The following is a 24410-nucleotide window of genomic DNA, read 5'->3' as shown; positions in this document are numbered from 1 at the left end:
TCGGAACGGCTGGGTAGAGAAATGACAAAACCCTCCGACAAGAAGGCTCATGCCTCTGCAACACATTCATCTTCTGTTCTGTAGCGCACGGGGAACAGGCACCTTCTGCAAAGGAACAGCTAATCCCTAGCTCAGCGCTAGCAGGGCGCTCTGCGTGTGTGTGAGACTGAATCATGAGGAAGTTCTGATATTTATTTTCAGGTCCTTAGAGGACCAAGCGAAACGCGTTGCTGCATTGATTCCTGTCTCTGCTCGAGAGACCCTGCAGACATTTTTTCTTGGTTTCTCCTTCTTCTTTGTCAACAGGAAAAGGAAATGGAGAAAACGGTAGTTGTTGTACAGAGGGGTTCCACGTCTTCTGACCCGTCTGGGGGGGTCCATGTGCTGACCCTCAGCATCTCAGGGGTCACAGAGCACCGAGAGGTTTCTGGCACTCTGTCGGGAGCATGGGAAGCGCCATTGATTTCAGTGGAGCTATGTCAGGGGCTGTTGAAATCAATGAGGCTTCTGATGGAGCTAGGGGTCCGAGACTGCAGGTATACCCCACATACATCACTGAGCGGCATTGCTCTAGAAGAAAAAGGGGGTCTCTGCTCCTGGACCACTATCTTATATAATAACAATGAGTTATTAAAAATCCCTATCTATCTAATCTATCTATCTATCTATCTATCTATCTATCTCCTATCTATCTATCTCCTATCTATCTATCTATCTATCTCCTATCTATCTCCTATCTATCTATCTATCTATCTATCTATCTATCTATCTATCTATCTATCTATCTTCTATCTCCTATCTATCTATGTATCTATCTATCTATGTATCTATCTATCTATCATCTATCTATCTATCTATCTATCTATCTCCTATCTATTTATCTATCTATCTATCTATCTATCTATCTATCTATCTATCTATCTATCATCTATCTATCTATCTCCTATCTATCTATCTATCTATCTATCTATCTATCTATCTCCTATCTATCTATCTATCTCCTATCTATCTTCTATCTATCTATCTATCTATCTATCTATCTATCTATCTCCTATCTATCTATCTTTCTATCTTCTATCTCCTATCTATTTATCTATCTCTCTCAGATCTGTCTATATGTATGTCTTTCATCTATCACCTAGATAGATGAGAGAGATAGTAGATAGGTAGATGGGAGATGATAGATAGATAGATAGATAGATAGATAGATAGATAGATAGATACTGTAGATAATAGATAGATAGTCAGACAGACACACAGGAGATGGATGGATAGATAGATGGATAGATAGATGGATAGATAGATGGATAGATAGATGGATAGATAGATGGATAGATAGATGGATAGATAGATGGATAGATAGATGGATAGATAGATGGATAGATAGATGGATAGATAGATGGATAGATAGATGGATAGATAGATGGATAGATAGATAGATAGATAGGAGATAGATGGATAGATAGATAGATAGGAGATGGATAGATGGATGGATGGATATGAGATAGATACTGTAGATAATAAATAGACAGACAGATGGATAGGAGATGGATAGATAGATAGCTACATGTGAGATAGGTCCTTCCTGTAACCATTGTTCTTGTATATGGATATATCTCCCCAGTGCGGGATGCTGTATATAGCTCCATGTAAAATAAAGCATGTTTTATATTTAGCACACTTGCTCATTTTTCCCCCATTTCTGACATATTCCCGCTGGGACAGGAAGCGTATACAGCAAACTGCAGCAGACACTGAATGGCTGCCACCCGCCCGATCATCTCCTGGAGACCGCTGGGGAGCCGCTTCTGCGTCATCTGTCAGTAAGTCCCATAAATATATTGCTAATATATCACATTAATTGAGTCTCCTCTAGCACTTGAGTTTGTCAGAGGAGGAATGGAGAGCAAAAATGGCCTAAATATTTGATAGAGGAGTAACATGTCTTATTTACAGGCCCTTTCATACGTCCCGGCGGTCCCTTTAGGGGAAGATGAGAGAGGCTTTCATTAACCCCTGGAGGGAAGGTGTTGTGGTGCAGAGAGATTGGCGGTCAGCTGTCGCGGTTAGGTGAGGAGGGCTAAGGCCATAAGGGGAGAGAACAAGCCGTACAATAGACACAGAAGCCATGGAGTTGTTCCAGCAGTTACAGTATCATAGTGCCCATAAGGGGTTTCCATGGGCAGATTACACCTGTTACCTGTTACGCAGTGGCGGACATATCATTTGTGCAGCCGGTTCAGTTGCACAGGGGCCCAGGCCAACAGAGGGGCCCTCCAGGCTCGGACTGTAAGCCTCAGCCTAGCAGGCCCCTCCATTGCATCGGGCCCTTCCGCATAGGGGATATGTATTGTCCATCCACCCATGTACCAGGCACCTGATCAGATGTCCTGCCACCAGCGCTGACTTCAGCAGCCGCGGCCAGCCCCACGCATTGCCCCCCCCCCCACACATTTGTTTATTGGATATGTGAGCCATGGCCGGCCGCAGTGGCGCCACACTCCAGCCCTGCCTCAGGACACACGCACCAGTAACGTCATCTGGCAGTCATACATTAGCGATCGCTGCATTGGGCATCCTGTTGACCTGGAGGACCACTGGGGGCCAGGTGGGTGGGGATGGGGGGGGTCAGCCAAGATGGGTAGTGTGTGGGGATAGGGGGCAGCCAGGATGGGTATTGTGTGGGAATGGGGGGCAACCAGGATGGGTAGTGTGTGCGGATGAGGGGCAACCAGCATGGGTAGTGTGTGGCAGTGAGGGTCAACCAGGATGGGTAGTGTGTGGGGATAGGGGGCAGCCAGGATGGGTAGTGTGTGGGGATGGGGGGCAGCCAGGATGGGTAGTGTGTGGGCATTGGGGGCAGCCAGGATGGGTAGTGTCTGGGGATAAGGGGCAACCAGGATGGGTATTGTGTGGGGATGGGGGGCAACCAGGATGGGTAGTGTGTGCGGATGAGGGGCAACCAGGATGGGTATTGTGTGGGGATGGGGGGGCAGTCAGGACGGGTAGTGTGTGGGCATGGGGGGCAGCCAGGACGGGTAGTGTGTGGGGATAGGGGGCAGCCAGGATGGGTAGTGTGTGGGCATGGGGGGCAGCCAGGACGGGTAGTGTGTGTGTGTGGGGCAGCCAGGATGGGTAGTGTGTGGGCATAGGGGGCAGCTAGGACGGATAGTGTGTGGTATGTGGGGCAGTCAGGATGGGTAGTGTGTGAAGATGGGGGCCAGCCAGGATGGGTAGTGTGTGGGGATGGGGGGGCAGCCAGGATGGGTAGTGTGTGGGGATGGGGGGCAGCCAGGATGGGTAGTGTGTGGGGATGGGGAGCAGCCAGGATGGATAGTGTGTGGGATGGGGGGCAGCCATGATGGGTAGTGTGTGGGGATGGGGGGCAGCCAGGATGCATAGTGTGTGGGATGGGGGGCAGCCAGGATGGGTAGTTTGTGGGGATGGGGGGCAGCCAGGATGGGTAGTTTGTGGGGATGGGGGGCAGCCAGGATGGCTAGTGTGTGGGGATGGGGGGCAGCCAGGATGGGTAGTGTGTGGAGATGGGGGGCAGCCGTGATGGGTAGTGTGTGGGGATGGGGGGCAGCCATGATGGGTAGTGTGTGGAGATGGGGGGCAGTCAGGATGCTACAGGCTACTACACTATTCCATACACAAAATTCAACCTGGACATACTGTATGATACTCAAATGGAGGACAAAAGGACACTGTTTTGGCCTCCGTCCGGATAATGGGAGCCTACAATTGTGACTTATGTGCTGGGAACATTGGCAATGCATTTGGATAATGAGTCGCATAAATGCAGTATACGAAGAGCCAATAATACAACAGAAAAGCAGCATACATCCTATAAATTGCCATAGCCTAAACCTAAACACAGATTATGAATTAAAGGGGTTATCCCAAGATAAAAAGTTATCACCTCTCCATAGGATACTAGCTGATCAGAGGCGGTCTGACCACTGGGACCTAATCCTAAAGTGCAAATAGATGTCCCTTGTCCTCTAAGTGAATGGAGCTGAAGCACATTTGTTCTACTGCTGCTGCATTCACTCTCTATAGGACTCCTAATAATGGCCAGCTACAGGCCCCCACCCCTCCTTCATCTAGTTATCACCTCATTTTTGGAAAGTTGATAGCTAGGTTCAGATTTATCAAACCCTGAACACTCGGCATTTGATAGATGCAGCCCTAGGGCTGCCTGGAAAACATGGATACATCCTATAACTAAATGCAGTTTATAAATGAGAGATGGGGAACCTTCAGCCTGCAGCAGGTGCAAAAAAAATACATTTCCCATCAGTCCTGACATCATGGTAATCAGGGCAGACACAGACTGCAGAAGGCCCCTGTGCAAGAAATGTACTTGACTTCCCCATAGCCTAATTGTTCCCCCATCCTCCTTTACTAAAGGAGTGATTACAGTGCAGTTACATCCAGTGACCCACTGGGGGCAATTTCACTTATTAGCGTTGTTCACTTATTTTTATTTCCCCATCTTGCTTCAGCCACCATGAAGGCTTCTACCAGCCAAAAATCATCTGTGCAGAATCTGCCCCATATAATAGACCCCTTTTATGCCACTATATAGCATTTAGCCCCCCCTTTGTGTGCCATATAGTGTTTAGTTTCCCTATATGCCCCCATATCGCGTTATGCCTTGTATATGTCCCAGTATAATAATTAAACTCCCTCTGTACCCACATATAGTAAACATGTCTCCTCTGTGCCCCCAAATTAGTATAAGTTCCCTTTGTGCCCCCCCATGTAGTATATAGGGTCCCACTATGCCCCTATGCGGCATATAGGTCCTCTCTGTACCCTAATGTAGTATATAGGTCCCCCATGTGCCTCCATGTAGTAAATATCTGTGCCTCCATGTAATATATAGGTTCCCTCCATGCCCCCATGTAGAATATAGGTCCCTTATGTGGTATATAGATCTTCTCTGTGTGCTAATGTAGTATATAGGTCCCCTTTGTACCCCCATTTATTATATAGGCCCTCTTCTGTGCCCCCATGAAGTGTATAGGTCCACCCTGTGCCCCATGTAGCATATAGTTACCCTCTCTGCCCCCATGTAATATATAGGCACTCCTCTGTGCCCTGTGTAGTATATAGGCCCTCCTCTGTGCCCTGTGTAGTATATAGGCTCTCCTCTGTGCCCCCATGTAGTATATAGGCTCTCCTCTGCGCCCTGTGCAGTATATAGGCCCTCCTCTGTGCCCTGTGTAGTATATAGGCCCTCCTCTGTGCCCTGTGTAGTATATAGGCCCCCCTCTGTGCCCTGTGTAGTATATAGGCCCCCCTCTGTGTCCTGTGTAGTATATAGCCCCCCCCCTCTGTGCCCTGTGTAGTATATAGGCCCTCCTCTGTGCCCTGTGTAGCATATAGGCCCTCCTCTGTGCCCTGTGTAGCATATAGGCCCTCCTCTGTGCCCTGTGTAGCATATAGGCCCTCCTCTGTGCCCCATGTAGTATATAGGCCCCCCTCTGTGCCCCTGTGTAGTATATAAGCCCTCCTCTGTGCCCTGTGTAATATATAGGCCCTCTTCTGTGACCCCATGTAGTATATAGGCCCTCCTCTGTGCCCCCATGTAGTATATAGACCCTCTTCTGTGCCCTGTGTAGTATATAGGCCCTCCTCTGTGCCCTGTGTAGCATATAGGCCCTCCTCTGTGCCCTCATGTAGTATATTGGCCCTCCTCTGTGCCCCCATGTAGTATATAGGCCCTCCTCTGTGCCCCCATGTAGTATATAGGCCCTCCTCTGTGCCCCCATGTAGTATATAGGCCCTCCTCTGTGCCCCCATGTATATAGGCCCTCTTCTGTGTCCTGTGTAGTATATAGGCCCTCCTCTCTGCCCTCATGTAGTATATAGGCCCTCCTCTGTGCCCCCATGTAGTATATAGGCCCTCCTCTCTGCCCTCATGTAGTATATTGGCCCTCCTCTGTGCCCCCATGTAGTATATAGGCCCTCCTCTGTGCCCCCATGTAGTATATAGACCCTCCTCTGTGCCCTGTGTAGTATATAGGCCCTCCTCTGTGCCCCCATGTAGTATATAGGCCCTCCTCTGTGCCACCATGTAGTATATAGGCCATCTTCTATGTCCTATTGAAAACAAAACAAGAAAACCCTCACCTGGAGTAGCTGGGGCCCACCAATGAAGCTGATCCTGGGGGCCATTAATGATTGATTGTATATATGTATATGGCCACAACACCTTTGTGAAAATAACTAGCTTTTAGTCTACCTTATGAAGTTCTCAGGGTATGCTGGAACTTGGTATATGCTGGGTTATCGTTTCTGAGGGGAGAACCCCTAGAGTTGTCTGTTCTTCGAACCCCAGTGTTTGCAGTAACAACTCCCAGCATGCACTGAGGGTCTGCGGCTGTTGTGGTTAGAGGGTCCTAGATGCATTGTTCTCTGGATGCTTTTATCACCATATTATCACTATTACCAGTATATAAGGAATAAATGTTATTATCGCACTTTTACCACATAGTGACCAATACCACCAAATCGTCACTAAAATCCAGTATACCAAGAGAAATAACACCAGTAACAAAACCAATAGTACCATGTAAGAACCCAATATTGTTGCCTCACCTCGACCAACATGACATATAAAGCTTTATGTCCGTCCCTGATGGGGATTGTCTGTCCCTGATATATATGACTACAGCCTATAACTAAACTGACTATATATGAATAGAGCTTAGCGGGTTTCCCTGAAAATAAGACAGTGCCTTATATTCATTTTTACTCCCAAACAGGTACTATGGGGGAGATTTATCAAACATGGTGTAAAGTGACACTGGCTCAGTTGCCCCTAGCAACCAATCAGATTCCACCTTTCATTCCTCGCAAAAAACGGTGGAATCTGATTGGTTGCCAGGGGCAACTAAGACCATTCTACTTATTTCTTTCCCCCCTCAAACCTCGCCGGAATACTCACATCCTTGTGGGATGGGTGCAGCAGCAGCAGATCCTTGCGGTGGCGGCGTTGTGCGTGGGGACATGGCAGCAGGTCCTTGCGGCATGTTGTGCATGGTGGACAGTGGTGGCTTTGGGACGTGGAATGTGCAGCGTTGTCCGTCGGAATGCGCGGCGGACATTGGGGGCCATGAACCAAGCTGCCTCAAGCACCGGCAGTGAAGCTCCTTGAGGGGATTAGGTGAGTCGTGGGTGGGGGACGGCCTTGCTTTTGGGGGACACCTTACTTTCAGAGGGGGGGCCCTAATTTAGGGTAGGGGGCGCCTAATTTTCGGGGGGGGGGGGGTTGCCTTACTTTACACTATAGGGTAGAGTAGTAGGGGTGTCTTATTTTAGGAGGGCATCTTATTTTTGAGGAAACATGGTATAACGCAGTACAAAGGATACACGAATACAGAATGAGCTGAATACAGTCAGTACATTGTATTGTATGTGTTGGCCTGACCTGGGTGTTTTTGTGTGTCTGTAATATTTCTGGTGTTTTTCACTTTTTTTTGTAGAATTCGTATTCAATAAAGCTTTAGAAACGGATAAAAATCAGGACTAAGTGAGGAGGTGTCGGAGGCTGTGCGCCGTCCCTGTCTCTCCTCTCATCTATCTGCTGCTCCGGGTTTTTTTTTTTTCCTTTCCTCTCTCAGTAGCAAATGCATCAGCCTCACTTCCTTCCTAATGAGCTTGCAAGTGGCCCTATGGGAAATGTACCTTTCTGTAGACTGGGATCTCCCCCCTCTTTCTCCAGTTAAGGAGGTCTCATAGCATGCCGTGCAGCCGGGGATGTGTGGTTTACATAGACTGCGCCATACTTTACAGCGTAGAGGAATCAGCCGCGTTTAGATTTTTGGTTTCATCAATGTTACCGGAGGAGAGACAGCCCTAGACTCCATGAGAAGGTCCTTTGTTTCTCGGGAACGTCCATGGAGACAAACGTGTTCCCGATTATGCGAGACGTTCACACATCTGGCTGTAATCCGTTTACTGTAGTGACGTATCATCTGCTGCTGATTCTTCCTATAATAAATGGGTCATGGGTGCCCAGCTACTAATAATGCCCCCTTGCCAGTACATCATGTGGTCACCTCATATGGCCATGGCTTCATCCACATCTGCAGCCACAACATTGACCAATTTATTTTATAATGAGGTTTATGATAGACCAACATGGTGAGAGGTGGCTATCGACCGGCCTGGTGACTAGTCAGATGGATTAGCCTTCAGAGTAAGACTAGTTAGTATATATTGGACCAGTTGATTTTAGTACATATTGGACTAGTATGGTGACTAGTTAATTTATATTGGACCAGTTGAGTGACTAGTTAGTATATATTGGACCAGTTCATTTACTATATAATGGACTAGTATGTTGACTAGTTAATTTATATTGGACTAGTCAGTGTTTATTGGACTAGTATGTTGACTAGTTAGTTGATATTGGACTAGTATGGTGACCAGTTACTGTATATTAGACCAGTATATTTAGTTTAAAATAGATCAGTCTGGTGACTAGTTCAGGTGACTAGTACTTCTGTAGCTTGCGTCTGAGGCTATATTTCTATACCTTCTTTTTGGCCATTTTTGTTATAGCTGTACAGAAATTGGCCACATTTGTAAAAAGCAGTTTTAGGCTATGTTCCAACGATGTAATTTTTGTGACAAGTTTTCAAATAAAACAACAGACGTTCTTGTTATGAAAAAAAAAGGTTTTGCATTGAAGTAAATGCAATCAACGGCCGTTGTTCACACATTATATTAAACAACCATCATTGTTTGGTGCGGCCGTAGAAATAATTGACACGACAATTATTGCGGTCTGTTATGCATTGACATCAATGCAGTTTCTAGTGCAATAAAGGCCGTTGTTTGACACTCACTATGATGGCCGTTGTTCAAATATTGTGTGAACATAGCCTTCATCTAAGTGAATTATTTGGTTTAAAAAATTTTGACAGATTGTATATAGTTTTATGGACAATTTTATTTATTTTTTTTTTACCCCAAAACATCTGAAAAGATCTTCCTAATTATTGTCACGGCCCTTCCAATAACGACCGATTTTATTTATTTTTTCTATGTGTGCACTTATGGCCGATTTTCCTTTGACAACAATGGAATACCTTATTATAGGAAAATATGCCAATTTGTTAACAATTTGTAAAATTATGTGTTACTGACATTTTATGGCAAAAAAAATAAATAAGTGGCTAGTTTACTGTGAACATGGCCTAAACATTTATTTGGACGGCATCTACCCCTCCCAGTCCCTCCATACACTTCAATGTTTGGTCTGGTGAATTGTTCATGTGGTCTCAGTAGAGAGACTGGCGGCAGGTTTACAGTAAGGTCAGACAGTTGACATCCAACACACCCGACCCTTCTCTCTCCCCCAACATCATCTATTGGGGAGAGCCAGGAAGCCATCATTAACCAGTTAGCCAGTCTGCCATAGTCACTGGTTCCAGCTGGCTTTTCACTAATGTGTATGGGCTAGAGAGGAGAGCAACTGGAGCAAGCTCAAGTCCAATCGTTCGCCATTTGATTCCCGGTGACTGAAGAAGTTAGATGCAGTCCTAGTGAATCCTGTAAAACATGGATACAGTCATAGGCCGCAGGCTATATCCATGTATTCCCGGACTCCTAAGGCTGCATCCAACTTCTTCAGCCACCGAAATGCTGAACGATCGGTGAAGTTGCTCTCATCTCTAGTATGGACCATAGACTGGAAATTTAAACTTGACTGGTCTGGTAAATTGTTTATTAATTTTAGGCCAGACTAATGTCTAATAAAGACCAGGGTCTCACATATCAGGCGTAAGTAATCCCCCGCCATGCTGGATTTGCTCCTCTACACCTTGATGCATTTTAGCTTCTTAATGTAATCCATGCTACCATAGGTTTCAGTTACAATCTACATCTGTATAAATCATAATGACGCACCCCATTCCCACACGGACGCACCCCCTTCCCACAGTAAGTCACCTTCTGCCCAAAATGATGCACCCCCTTCCCACAGTGACGCCACCCCCTTCCCACAGTAAGTCACCTTCTGCCCAAAATGATGCACCCCCTTCCCACAGTGACGCCACCCCCTTCCCACAGTGACGCCACCCCCTTCCCACAGTAACCCATCTTCTGCCCAAAATGACACACCCACTTCCCACAATGACGCCACCTCCTTCCCCACAATGACGCACCCCCTCCCCACAATGACGCACCCCCTCCCCACAATGACGCACCCCCCTCCCCACAATGACGCACCCCCCTCCCCACAATGACGCACTTCCCATAGTAACTCACCTTATGCCCAAAATGATGCACTCTCTGCCCGCAACCCCCTTTCGGCAATAACACACGCCCTTCCCACCATAACACATGCCCTGCCCACAATAACGCTCCCCTCCCTGCACTTTTGGTGAGCACAAAAAAAGTTACAAAAATTTTTACAAAAATGTTTAATTTTTTGCCAGGTCTGCACCAGAACTCCACCCCCCCCCCCCCATATATATATGTATGTATGTATATATATATGTATATACTGGGTCGTCCAGGTGACTAGTTTATTTTGGACAGGTGATTGGTAATAAGTAACACCTAATACTGTCCAAGGGGCACAGGGTTTATATGTGTGAATGTGTCTGCAAAGCTGCTCATTAAGAGCGGCCATTATCACTCGCACATCTCCACTACATCTTCCTCCTCTAATGAGGTACAGCAGAGCTGAGTGTGACCTGGTGGCACTAATTGTATCTGTGTGGGTTGTGGGGGCAGGGCTGTGTGCACAGCTATCAGTACCTCGGGATAACAGCACCCACATTGGAGCTTGCTGGGTGCTATGGTGGCACCTTGTTGTCCTAAAAATTTCTTTCAAATCAACTGCTGCCAGAAATGTGTAATTTACTTCTATCTTCTAGTACTTATCAGCTGCTGCATGTCCTGCAGGAAGTGGTGCATTCTTTCCAGTCTGACACAGTGCTCTCTGCTGCCACCTCTGTCCATGTCAGAGATTACAAATCTCTGGCAATAGTTGATTTGAAAAAAAAAAAAAAATTGGTGAACAACCCCTTTAAATGGAAGGCTTGAGGATTTTTTAAAGGGAGAAATACTCTCTTAGGGCCTGTTCATAAAGGGCAGTTTTCCTAAAAAATCCACAGCAGATTACAGTAGCATAAAAGTCAATGGGATTTGTCTAATCCACATGCGGCATACCCGTAGGGTTTGCTTGCTCACTGCAGTCATGTGATGTTTTGTGATTTTGCAAAATTCTAACACAAATGCTGAGGAAAACCGCAACATGACAACACCGTGTGAATAAACCCTTACTCACCTACATAAAGGTAAAGGTAAAAAAAAACTATTGGCACACTTAAGATTTTTTTTTTTAAAGTGGAATGTGTAAATTTACATAACTTTTGCATGTGGGGGCAGCAGAAATCGAAGGCTGGAAGATTTCTACCAGAATTAGCTCCACTATCATTGAATTGGGTTAAAGGGGTATTGCTCTCAAACATAACTTTTGATATGTTGCTGCCCATGGGGAGACTAACAATCCCTTCCATACTTGTTATTATCTATTCAGTCTCCTTCTCTCAGTTTTTAGCTGCTGCTTTGTCCCCCCTCCCTTCTGAGACGGCTGATGTAAACAACTCCCTGGCTGGCTTTATCTGCAACATTTTAGCTTCTTTTTAATGCCGGGAGGGTTAATCCGAGGTCAAGTTGCTGATGAACTCACTGTGAATAACCATCCCAGCATTACAATGAAACTACAATGTTGCAGATAAAGCCAGTCAGGGACTTGTTTACATTAGCCGTCCCAGAAGGGAGGAGGGAGAGACAGAGAGAAAAGCTCACACACAGATTTTTGTGTCTTCAGCAGAAAGCAGCACAAGTATGGAAGGAATTGTTAGTCTCACCATGGGCAGCAGCATATGTTGGAATACCGCTTTAATTCCCGTTGCAGAATTCTATCAGATTTTTTCCATTGCTGGTGAATGGGCTATAAAATCCATAAACCTCATGAGGCTATAGGCGCGGAATCCGCACCTAAATCCTTGTCAGATCCTGAACGTGTCAACATGACCTTAATAGAAAAGCTTATAACAAGCCAGCTGGACTCTGGTAGAGTATGAGCGTGACCTCTTCTTATAGCGAGAGAGTGGATGACAGTTCACTGGTCTGTGAAATGCGTGGCGAGGAGCAGGTTGAGCCGCCCTCCCTCCATCCCTCTCCTGCACTCTGCGTCCTGTCACTCACAGGCGAGGACGCTGTCTACGGGGAAGACCGCCCCACCGCTCAGTCCGCGGCTCGCAGGGTTGGCTCTGCAGGTAGTTGAGCTTGTCATCAGCTGGCTGCTGGTAATTAGCCGGAGAACACGAGTAGTCGCTCATTGGGGGCTCCTTTTAAGCGCCGCTTGAAGGGAACGACAATGGGAATAAAGATGGGGTTGTCAAGCTAACTCCAGCGCTAGATGAGGTGGGCTATTTCTGCTCACGTCTGGGGTCCCAGGCTGGGGGGGGGGAGGCTGAGCAGGGTCTTCAATGAACCATAGGCAATAATGACGATAATAGAATCTGCACTGGCGGTCGCTGCAAGGCTTTATGTATGGCTGCTCGTCTCCATTGAGTACCCAGCGCCTTTCTTCACGCTCTTATTGATTAGGCTGAAATCATTTCCCAGGAGAAGAGGAGATGGGGAATTTTTTTACATTTTTTTTTCCTTTCCTTTTTTCATACAATGAGCTCTTAAACCTGTTATCGCTTTCGGTTGTGTTCGTATTATTCATCCCTCAGGCAATGGCCGATAATGCTTCTAATATGATATATCTAATGCATCTAACATGATAAATCTCATTCTCAGACGTGAAAATGTATAAAAAAAAAATTGTATTAAAAAAAAAAAATTAAAATGTTGATGACTCGCGGAATAAAAAAATTGATTATAATTTTTTTTTTTTTTTTAGTAAATGTTTTTCGAATGAATGCCCATTGTAACAAATGGAGGTGTCAACTTAGATGTCCCAGGAATGTAATTTTGTTTTAGGTGTTGACATTATCCGTCGGAGTGGAGTGGCAATGCTCTGCGGCTGCTCTGAGCCTGCAGAACATCACGGCGGTCAATTACCGTTAAGGGTTTTGAAGCTGAACAGAACAATGATTGACAGGTGCGTTTTGCCAAGGACTGTGGTGCAGATGCTGGCGTGTAAAGCTGAGTGAGTGCCGCTCGGTGACAGGCTCTGCCCGCCCTCCCTCCTCCACGTGAAGAGCTGCTTCAGGCTGTGTAAGAGTTTTTCATACTAAGAGGCTGGTATGTTGTGCTGGGAGTTGTGGTTCCACAGCTCTTTGATAAATCTCTGCTGGATATTGTCCTGATCCAAAATAGCTATTATATCCCCTTGCCATCGGTCAGACTGCTGCCTTTGTTTGTAAACCTACGCCAGAAAAATGAAAGCCACAATCTGATTCCAATAGACAGAATCTGGTTGCTGTGAGCAACACCAATAGACAGAATCTGGTTGTTATGCGCAACACCAATAGACAGAATCTAGTTGCTATGAGCAACACCAATAGACAGAATCTGGTTGCTATGAACATCACCAATAGACAGAATCTGGTTGCTATGAGCATCACCAATACACAGAATCTGGTTGCTATGAACCTTACCAATAGACAGAATCTGGTTGCTATGAGCAACACCTATAGACAATCTGGTTGCTATGAGCAACACCAATAGACAGAATCTGGTGCTATGAGCAACACCAATAAACGGAATCTGGTGCTATGAGCAACACCAATAAACGGAATCTGGTTGCTATGAGTAACCTCAGAAGGAATATGGTTGCTGTATCAGGTTGCTATGAGCAGTTCTGAGAACTGGAATATGATTAGTTGCTATATGCCACACTGATAATGGAATCTGAGTGGATGTCAGCCTATATTTGACTAGTTGCCATGTGTAGCACCCCCTGCTGCAGTCTGGTTGCTATGAGCAACAGTGACAGATGGAATCTGATTGGTTACTCTGATCAACACAGCAGAAATCGGATTGGTTACTCTCATCAACACAGATGGCAGGAATCGGATTGGTTACTCAGACAGCTGGAATTTGATGGTTTCTATAAGCATCTCTGACAACAGAAATCTGGTTGCCGTGAGCCAGAGTGGCAGTTATAATCTGATTGGTTGCTATGAGTAACGCTGACAGGTGAAATCTGACTGGTTGCTATGGATGAGAATGAGAGTTTGAATCTGATTGGTTCCTATGAGCAATGGAATATGGTTGCTGTGAGTAACAGTGGCAGTTAGAATTTGATTGGTTGCTATGTGAATCACTAACAGCTGTAATCTGGTTGCTATGAGCATAACCGACTCTAATTATGGAGGTCAGTATAACATCGATAGTGATTGTCAATGTTTTACTCTATTTTTATCCCTGTGGCTAGTAAAACATTTCACATGGCCTCCCCTTGTATACAACACAGCTCAGGAGGGGACTACCATAAAAGCTGAGATGGGTGTATAAAATGGCGCCATATATACGGCTACGGCCGCCATTTTCTTTTCCACAATGATATTGTTATCCAAGGATCTAGCGTCTCCCCTGGGATAATAACATTAACCCTTTCATTGCCTTGCCAGTAGATTATGTGCATATATTTTTTTGGGGGGGAGGCGAGTGCGGTGGGTTTCGGTGGGGAGGGGGGTGTTCGTGAGGGATAGAAATCAGCAGATACTGTGTGTGAGACATCGGTTAGAAAACAGCTTAAGCCCTTTGATTTCATAGCAAAACTATGAGTAAATAACTGGATTATGTTCAGACGTTGAAAATGGGGGATTTATCTTCCTGCAGATGAAAAAAAAAAAAGATTATAAAAAAAGCCTGTAGCAGCCGCCGTTCCCTGCGCGGCGAATTACGGCTGATTTATCCGCACGCAGCCTGTTAGGCGAATAGACCACGGTCGCAGATTTTTTTATTTATTTATTTATTTATTTTTTAGTTAGATAAATTAATTACTAATAGTTTTAATAAAAATGGAGGAGTTTCATTCGTATATGTCTGGGTGGGGGAAATAATCAGACAAGTGGCGGGCGGTGAGATGGCGGATGTACCTGTCACAGACGGGGAGGTAACGGTGGTATCGGCGATGATTCTGATTTTGTTCTGGAGAGAGTTTACAATTTGACGGGGAGATAGAAAGAGAGAGCGAGGCATACGGCGTGACAGCGAGGAGGAGGAGGAGAGGGAACACGGCAGAGGACGGGGACGGATATAAGGAAGGAGAGGACATGAGGATGAGAGACAGGGAAAGTGACATTGAGAGGCAGACAAGACAACCAAGGTAAAAGGAACAGGTCCCCAGTAATGGCGGATAGAGGAAGCTAGGGCAGTTTAAGTATATAGAGTAAAAGCCCTTTAATCCGGGAAAGTCAGGAAGTCGCAGCAGTCCAGCATTTAAAGGGCTATTCCTATCTCGTAAAGATGGCTTCCCAGCCCCGCAGAAGTGTTTGTGGCAACTGGGAAGCCTAAACAGATGAGGCACATAAGTTACGCAAATTGCATAACTGCCATTGACTTTAATGGAAGTTGTGCTAATGGCGAAGCCCCACGAGCTTCTCCTGAAGCTTAGCTGGCAGGGCTACGCCATAGTAAGTGTATAACTCCCACCCTTTGGTTGTTTTCAGCTTCCCAACCTGCAAACAGGCCTGAGGGGACAGGGAAACCAATTTATGGGAATACCCTTTTATTTCCTTAATTTATAAAGCGCCAACATACTCTGCGGCGTTGTACGGCACTATGATCAGTCCCTGTCTCTATTAGGACTCCAAATGTAAACTCATCTCTCTATATCTAAATGTGGGAGGAAAGTGGAGGAAACCCCCACAATCATGGAGAGAACATACAGACTTGCTCTTGGTGGGATTTGAACCCAGAAACCTAATGGGGTCCTCCTACTATTAGAAAGGTCCCCTGACACTATGCTGACCACAGAGCACCCCCCCCCCCCCCTTGCTGAGACCCCCAGCAATCAGCTGTTACGTGTGGGGGAAACCTGGAAATAGGTGTCCAGATTCCCTACAGCACCTCCACAGGAGAAATTGTGTATTACACAGTGCCCATTCTGTTTCTTGGTTGTCTGTGTAAGCAGGACGGGACAAGTCCTCCAGAGCGAGAGACGCTCTTTGTAGCCGTCTACACTGCGATAGGTGAGGGTCCTGATCAGAGGACGGCTCTCTTATAACTCAGAATTCTCTCATAGGGTGTAAGGAAAATGGATTTTCTCCTTGAGCCTTTTCCCTCTCCAGTACGGTATGTTGACATGGCCATTAAAGGGGTATTCCCCTCTCAACTAACTTAGTTAGACTTGTATTTCATTCATTTATTTTGCAAACATGTCTCCTTCTGATATACTGACAGCTATATTGACAGCTCATTGTCTAGGTTACCCAGCACCACTCTGCTCTAAAAGCAGTGGTCTGGCTGGTATACAGTATATAGCTATAACAGAGATATATAGGGAGAGATTTTTCAAGGGTGTAAAATAGACACTCAGATAAACTGCCCACAGCAGCCAATCACAGCTCAGCTTTCAGCTCTGCTAAAATGAAAGCTGAGCTGTGATTGGTTGTTGTGGGCAGGTTACACCCTTAAATATCAGGGACATAGTGTATATCTGCTGTATAATATCTATGTACACTATAGCTATATATACACCAACCAGACCACTGCTTTTAGAGCAAAGTAGTGGTTGGTAACTTAGACAATAAGCTGTCAGCAATGGGAGGGATAGAGCGTGTCAGGAGCCGGCTGTCAGGCTCAGCTCCCAGCACCGCTGGAGTGTACGGCCGGCCTCCTGAAAGTGCAGAGCATATGGCCAATTGCGGGGAGAGCACTGATGGCGTCCCTGGCGACCAGCCTGGCCGGTTGCTAGGGACGTGGCGGCATAGTCTTTGTTGTTGCCGGGGCTTCACCGCACCTGGCTGATCGGCCCAGGTATAATGGGGGAGATTTATCAAACATGGTGTAAAGTGAAACTGGCTCAGTTGAACCTAGCAACCAATCAGATTCCACCTTTCATTTTCCAAAGAGTCTGAGTAATGAAAGGTGGAATCTGATTGGTTGCTAGGGGCAACTGAGCCAGTTTCACTTTACACCTTGCTTGATAAATCTCCCCCAATGTGTTTTCATTAACTGACTGGCAGCTGACACCGCCAGTCAGCGTTCCATACAGGTCTGGGGCTGGGACTCCATAAATATCCTTCCCTGTGTGTCCTCCTTGCCTGTTATAAAGCCTCCCTGTGAAAGTAACTAAGCTAGCGTTTGTATCCTGATTGTATTCCCTGGTTTTCTTTATTTAGGCTTGACCTCTGACGATTCTCCTGATTTCTGATTTTGTACCGCACCAACCAATTGTTACTGATCCGGCTTGTACACCCCGATTCTATTGTGTTCGTTTGTCTTGTCTGCATTTCTGCGCTACACTCTAACAGGTTAAGGACCGTCGCCCAGTTACCCGCTGCAACCTAGGGCAGTTGTGGTAAGTGGGCAGAGACAGCGGGGCGGGTGCCAGCGCAAGGGCCTCACCTGTCTTGTGTCCTTCTATCCCCAAACCTAACAGAGCAGCAAATCAAGAGATGGAGTCAAGTTTGGTAAACTATTGTGTCTGCAAAAATGTGTAAGTTGACGAGGTCTACAAGTATAACTATGTCAGACGGTAATACCTCTTTAAAGGGGTTATCCAGGCTTAGAAAAACATGAGCGCTTTCTTCCAGAAACAGCACCACTTTTGTCCTTAGTCTGGGTGTGGGGTTTGCACTTAAGTTCCTTTGCAGTGAATTGTAATACCGCACACAGCCTGAGGACAGTGGTGGCGCTGTTTTGTTAGGAAGTAGCTGTGCTTATTCTAATCCTGGAAAATCCCTTTAACTGTGCGATTTCTGACTATACGACACAATGAGGTTTTTGCCTTTAGTTTGCGGTAACTGTCTGATAATCCAGGATAGTCTTTGCTGTTTCCTTGTAATGGCCTTGTTGCCCCTAGCAAGTATTTAGTGGCCGCCCTCCATTGTTCTAGTGATGTTGGATACATGAAAGCTGAACCGCCATACGTCGCCATGAACTGGGAAGGACACCTTCTATAGCAGGTAACGCATTACCATGTGGCGGCAGGGTTAATGTATGCAGGTAGCACTTCTCTGTATAAGTACACCGGCTGCAACTTCATCCTCCTCCTCCTCCCAGCATTCAGCTTTCAGTGAGATTGATATGTCTCCAGGGGTTTCCTAATGCCTTGTCTAATCCTCGAGGTGTGAACAGGAAGTAACCTTGTCTGCTGGGGAAATGTGCGTCATACCGACCAGAATTAGAAAGAGTGACCCTACAGCAGCGACCCTGAGATGCCAGGCTGTGTTCATGGGAGCGGAGTGTCAGCAAAGACGGTAGGGTTTATGCCCTTTCATGCCCATGAGGAGAGAAAAGTGATTTATGTATTGTACAAATATGTGCTACAAAATGGATGGTGATATCAGTATATAGCCAGAATGGTGCAGTGTATGTGTGTACATCCCATTGCAGCTTATTATGGTATGTTTATTCTGTAAAAAGCTTTCTCGTATCATCATTGTTGTATCAGTTGTCAGGGCAAGTGGGAGAAGATAAGTGACAACTGCGCTCAGTTCATTCCTGACCATCCTGTGTGTACAATAATATAACTACTATAATACTGCTCCTATATACAAGGATATAACTACTATAATAGTAAAAAGAACGAGACATATGGCACTCACCCAAAAGTAGTGGGGTCTTCTATTTATTCATGGACGCAAAGTGCAGGCAAGGAAGGGGGAAGATAGCAAGCGGGCACGTCTAGAGAGGCAACGGTTTCGCGCTACACGTGCTCTTTGTCAAGCCCTTGCACTGGGCTTGACAAAGCGCACCTGTAGCGCGAAACCGTTGCCTCTCTAGATTTGTCCGCTTGCTATCTTCCCCCTTCCTTGCCTGCACTTTGCGGCCATGAATAAATAGAAGACCCCACTACTTTTGGGTGAGTGCCATATGTCTTGTTCTTTTTACTATTATAGACTTCCTTACCTCTGTGTGTGCACCAGCCTAGGGGTCTGTTCAGACACAATCTTTTTGCTGATTGCTCATTCATTATGCTGCTATAGCAGTGGTGCTGACCCCTCTCTCTCCTGGACACATAACTACTATAATACTGCCTCCTATATACAAGAATATAACTACTATAATACTGCTCCTATATACAAGAATATAACTACTATAATACTGCCCCCTATATACAAGAATATAACTACTATAATACTGCCTCCTATATACAAGAATATAACTACTATAATACTGCCTCCTATATACAAGAATATAACTACTATAATACTGCCTCCTATATACAAGAATATTACTACTATAATACTGCCTCCTATATGCAAGAATATAACTACTATAATATATGCACAAGCCAAAAAGACAGAAATGGCTGCACATCGCACCCATGGCTGACACGAAAGCTTATTCAGCTACATTTAAAACCAACATCAGAAGTTAGTATATAATTTGGCCAAACCATATTGCCTCATGTACCACGTGCAGGTCTTCTGATACACATGAATCTCTAACCAAAAAACATCACTGTGCCGGTCAGCGACCACAATCCCCGCAAAACGTGCGCAAGCAGAGAAGGGGGGCCACGGAATGGCCCTGCAACCCCATTGTCACAGGACCAGAACCTAAAGGGCCCCCCCCGAACACCGCAGGCGCCACCGGCGGAAAAAGTGGACGCCAAGCAACACAAGTGTGAACAAGCTCTTACCTCTCTCCATTCCTCTGCAGGTAGAATGGGAGAATACTAGGAGATCCTCCCCTTATGTACACAGGTGCTTCCTGCTAATTTGGATCACATGGATCTTACAAAGCACGAGTGCTAGCCACAATGAAAAAAGGGACAGAATACATAAAATATGCACAAGCCAAAAAGACAGAAATGGCTGCACATCGCACCCATGGCTGACACGAAAGCTTATTCAGCTACATTTAAAACCAACATCAGAAGTTTAGTATATAATTTGGCCAAACCATATTGCCTCATGTACCACGTGCAGGTCTTCTGATACACATGAGTCCCTAACCAAAAAACATCACTGTGCCGGTCAGTAACTTGTGTTACTTGGCTTCCACTTTTTCCATCGGTGGCGCCTGCGGGGTCTGGGGGGGCCCTTTAGGGTCTGGTCCTGTGACGATGGGGTTGCAGGGCCATTCCGTGGCCCCCTTCTCTGTTTGCGCACGCTTTGCGGGGATTGTGGTCGGTGACCGGCACAGTGATGTTTTTTTGTTAGGGACTCGTGTATCAGGAGACCTGCACATGGTACATGAGGCAATATGGTTTCGCCAAATTCTATACTAACTTCTGATGTTGGTTTTAAATGTAGCTGAATAAGCTTTCGTGTCAGCCATGGGTGCGATGTGCAGCCATTTCTGTCTTTTTGGCTTGTGCATATAACTACTATAATACTGCTCCTATATACAAGAAAATAACTACTATAATACTGCTCCTATATACAGGAATATAACTACTATAATACTGCTCCTATATACAAGAATATAACTACTATAATACTGCTCCTATATACAAGAATATAACTACTATAATACTGCTCCTATATACTAGAATATAACTACTATAATACTGCCCCCTATATACAAGAATATAACTACTATAATACTGCCCACTATATACAGGAATATAACTACTATAATACTGCCCCTATATACAAGAATATAACTACTATAATACTGCTCCTATATACAAGAATATAACTACTATAATACTGCTCCTATATACTAGAATATAACTACTATAATACTGCCCCCTATATACAAGAATATAACTACTATAATACTGCCCCCATATACAAGAATATAACTACTATAATACTGCTCCTATATACAGGAATATAACTACTATAATACTGCTCCTATATACAAGAATATAACTACTATAATACTGCCCCCTATATACAAGAATATAACTACTATAATCCTGCTCTGTGTTTGTCGTCTCTTATCGTCACAGGTTTAGCACAGGTTATATTGTCGAGGTTCCTGTATTACAGGTGGATATACTTTTATAGGTGTTCCAGTGACGGTGTATTGTGTTGCGGTCACCACCTCTGGTAGATATGGCGGGTTGTTTGCTCGTTCTGTCGCCCCCTGACTGCACTGATGTTCTCTGACCTCCCCGCTGGATGAGAGGAGGTGGCGGTAGAAGCTCCTCAGACTCCATCTCTGTCTCTCAGGAGCTAATGACTTATAAGCCGTGTGACATTTTAGCAGTCAGGAGCCCATCACACACAGATCCCCCTGGTGCACGGACGGCCGTGTTCCCTTCCCCCGACCCGTTATCATCAATGACCATCCCAGGTTGATGGCTGTTCTGTAATCATCTGACTAGTCGTCGTGCTTCCTTGTCATGTACAGATGTAGCAGAGCTCATCTTGTCTTTGTGCATTGTTATAACCTAGATACAATAATGCTTTAGGCTTACCTGCAGTCCTATGTAAATTCACAGGCGGTCTTCCAGTGTAAGTCCTAGACATGGGGGCACCTCTATGGGCATAGGTCATGCATGTAAGGACCCGGAATAGTTAATTTACCTGCAGTCCTGTGTAAAATAACCAGTGCTCTTTGCAATTAAAAATAGATAGTAAGTAAATCTGCAGTCCTATGTAAAACCACAGATCATAGTAGAGGCCTGCATTAAGATGACGTATCACCCAGACCCGATGGTTCTTTGTAAAACCACCAGAAGCTTATTGTTATATAGTCTAAAAACATCTGCAGCCCTATGTAAATTCAGTGGCACATTGTGCTCCAATGATAAATGTGTGCAGTCCTATGTAAAACGCAAAGGGAAAATTTATCAAACATGGTGTAAAGTGAAACTGGCTCAGTTGCCCCTAGCAACCAATCAGATTCCACCTTTCATTCCTCACAGACTCTTTGGAAAATGAAAGGTGGAATCTGATTGGTTGCTAGGGGCAACTGAGCCAGTTTCACTTTACACCATGTTTGATCTCCCCCATAGGGTTTATCTGCAGTCCTATGTAAAGCAGTTGACAGTATAAGCTAGTCTTCAGTCCAATGCAACCTAGATACGCACAATGCTTTAATTATAAATATAGGGTTTATCTGCAGTCCTATGTAAAACAGTTGACACGGTATAAGCCTGTCTGCAGTCCTATGTAAAACTATAAATATCATGTTACAGTGTCACAAGTGGTAAATGTCTATCCTGTGTAACGTAGATTGTGACATTATGCTTTTATGATAAACAGTAAGTATACCCGCAGTCCTATGTAAAACCAATAACAGAATAGTTATGAAACAAGTTCACATGCAGTCCTATGTAAATAGGTAACATTCTCTCTCAATTCTGATATTAGGTTTGCCAGCAGCCCTAGGTAAAAACACAACGCTGTTCAGCCACATAACAGTTACATCATACAGCCAGTGCCCCCTCCACATTGGGGCGGAATTCGGGGGGGGGGGGGGGGAATCTGCTACAAAGGGTAAAACCTCTCATTGGGAATTTCATGAGAAATAAGAGGAGATCAGTGAGGACCCCCCTTCCCTTTCCCAAATATCTCAGTGGGTGGGCAAATCCACCTTCTCAGTCACCTCCCCACGGCTGCCGAGCTGGTCAGATCCAGGCCGAATGTCAGAATGAGGCCTGCTGGGTATAAGGAGGAGGGTCTGGGGGGGCTTGTGGGGTACGGTTGAAATGAAAGGAAATCACATTAGAGGCGTAGGATGCTGTATTTTGTGTGGAGCACGTACCTCTAAGAAACCGTACCGCATCTCAGAATCCCGCAGTCCCGTGAAAGGTCACAATTAATTGGGGAAGCAGGTTTATTCTTTCCGCTTTTCAATTGTAATAATAGAAAATATCACAAATACACGAATACAGATCACTCTGCCAGGCTGCTGGGTGACAACCTGTAGGCTGCCATTATGTCTTATTCAGTCCCCCCAGAGTCCTTAAAGGGTCATCTAAAGATAATCTGTTCTCAGGACCCCAAGCATCAGGACCATCTGGGTTTAGCTCCACTACAGCTCCTCCACAGGGCAAAAAAAGTATTACATGTTCTTTCTATATAATGTATGGATATGTCAGGTCCTCCAGAGAATGAGACGTGTGTGATCAGATTCTCAACAGGCAGCTGTAATCTGTAAGGAAGTCTGTTTTCAGCTTCACTATAGCTCCTCCGCAGGGGAAATGAAGTACAAGTGGTACCTCGGTTTAAGACTAACTTAGATTAAGAGCGTTTTGCAAGAAGAGCTCAGGGTTTTTCAAAATTGTAACTTGGTTTAAGAGCATTGCTTTGGTTTAAGAGCTCCCTGTACTGGGTGGGAGGGGGAGTGGGGGAGGGGCATGGTCTGCATAGCCTGGTCTACAGAACTACAGTACTCTGACCCAGGAAGTCTCCCTCACCTTCCAAATCATGTGTCTCCCATCCTTTCAATTCCTGCTATAATATGCCTTCACTTACTCTCAGCTATACACACTGCTGCTATAATGTGCCTGCACTCACACTCAGCTATACACACTGCTGCTATAATGTGCCTTCACTTACTCTCAGCTATACACACTGCTGCTATAATGTGCCTGCACTCACACTCAGCTATACACACTGCTGCTATAATGTGCCTGCACTGACACTCAGCCATTCACACTGCGGTATAGAGAAGTTTCTGTCACTGTCCTCCTGCACAGCTCTGTGATTCTCACTTCCTGATGGGTCCATGCTGACCACACCCATTTCCTATTGCTGTCATGTGACCACACAGACCTCTGACAGCAGCCCTGCTTCTCTATTCTAGCCTGTTGTACTTTGCTACTGCATAATGGGGATCTGCAGTTCCATCCTATATCTATAAACTGCTGCTATTCAGGTTTATGCACTTACTATACATTATACTCCACATGCTGATTGCTATACTGTACAGTAACTTATAATATCACAGATTCTGCTGTTTCTAAATGTTTGTTTCATCTGTTCTACATGTTATTCAGAATAAAAGAAATCATTATTTTTAGGATGTGGTACCAATTTTCTGCATTTCAATGATTTCTTATGGGAAAATTTGCTTTGGTGTAAGAGTGGATTTGGACTACAAGCGCCATCCCAGAACTATTTATTCTCGTAATCCAAGGTACCACTGTATTAAATGTTTCAATTGAAATCATTGCTCTTTCCATATAACGTATGGATATGTCATGTCCTCAGGAGGATGAGATGTGTGTGATCAGATCCTCAATAGACAGCTGTAATCTGTTAGGAAATCTGTGTGCAGCTTCACTACAGCTCCTCCGCAGGGGAAATAAAGTATTACACCGTTCAAACTGAAATCAATGG

At 45.3% G+C, this 24410-nt stretch overlaps 1 protein-coding gene across 2 annotated transcripts in view; it reads left to right on the top strand.

Annotated features, from left to right (window-relative positions):
• Window positions 1-24410, top strand: part of RAI1 (retinoic acid induced 1) — a 105843-nt gene that overhangs the window by 11653 nt on the left and 69780 nt on the right. Inside the window, exon 2 of one of the 2 annotated variants that reach the window (XM_069984254.1) lies at window positions 1726-1823. The exons of the other annotated variant lie outside the window; for it this stretch is intronic. The gene's annotated coding sequence lies outside the window, so the exon portion shown is untranslated. The remainder of the gene's footprint in view (window positions 1-1725; window positions 1824-24410) is intronic. 2 annotated transcript variants of the gene reach the window in all.

Source organism: Dendropsophus ebraccatus, chromosome 9, assembly GCF_027789765.1.
Source record: "Dendropsophus ebraccatus isolate aDenEbr1 chromosome 9, aDenEbr1.pat, whole genome shotgun sequence".
Lineage (NCBI taxonomy): Eukaryota > Metazoa > Chordata > Amphibia > Anura > Hylidae > Dendropsophus > Dendropsophus ebraccatus.
Note: the sequence above shows the minus strand (reverse complement) of the source record. Positions and strands in the feature narration are given on the sequence as shown.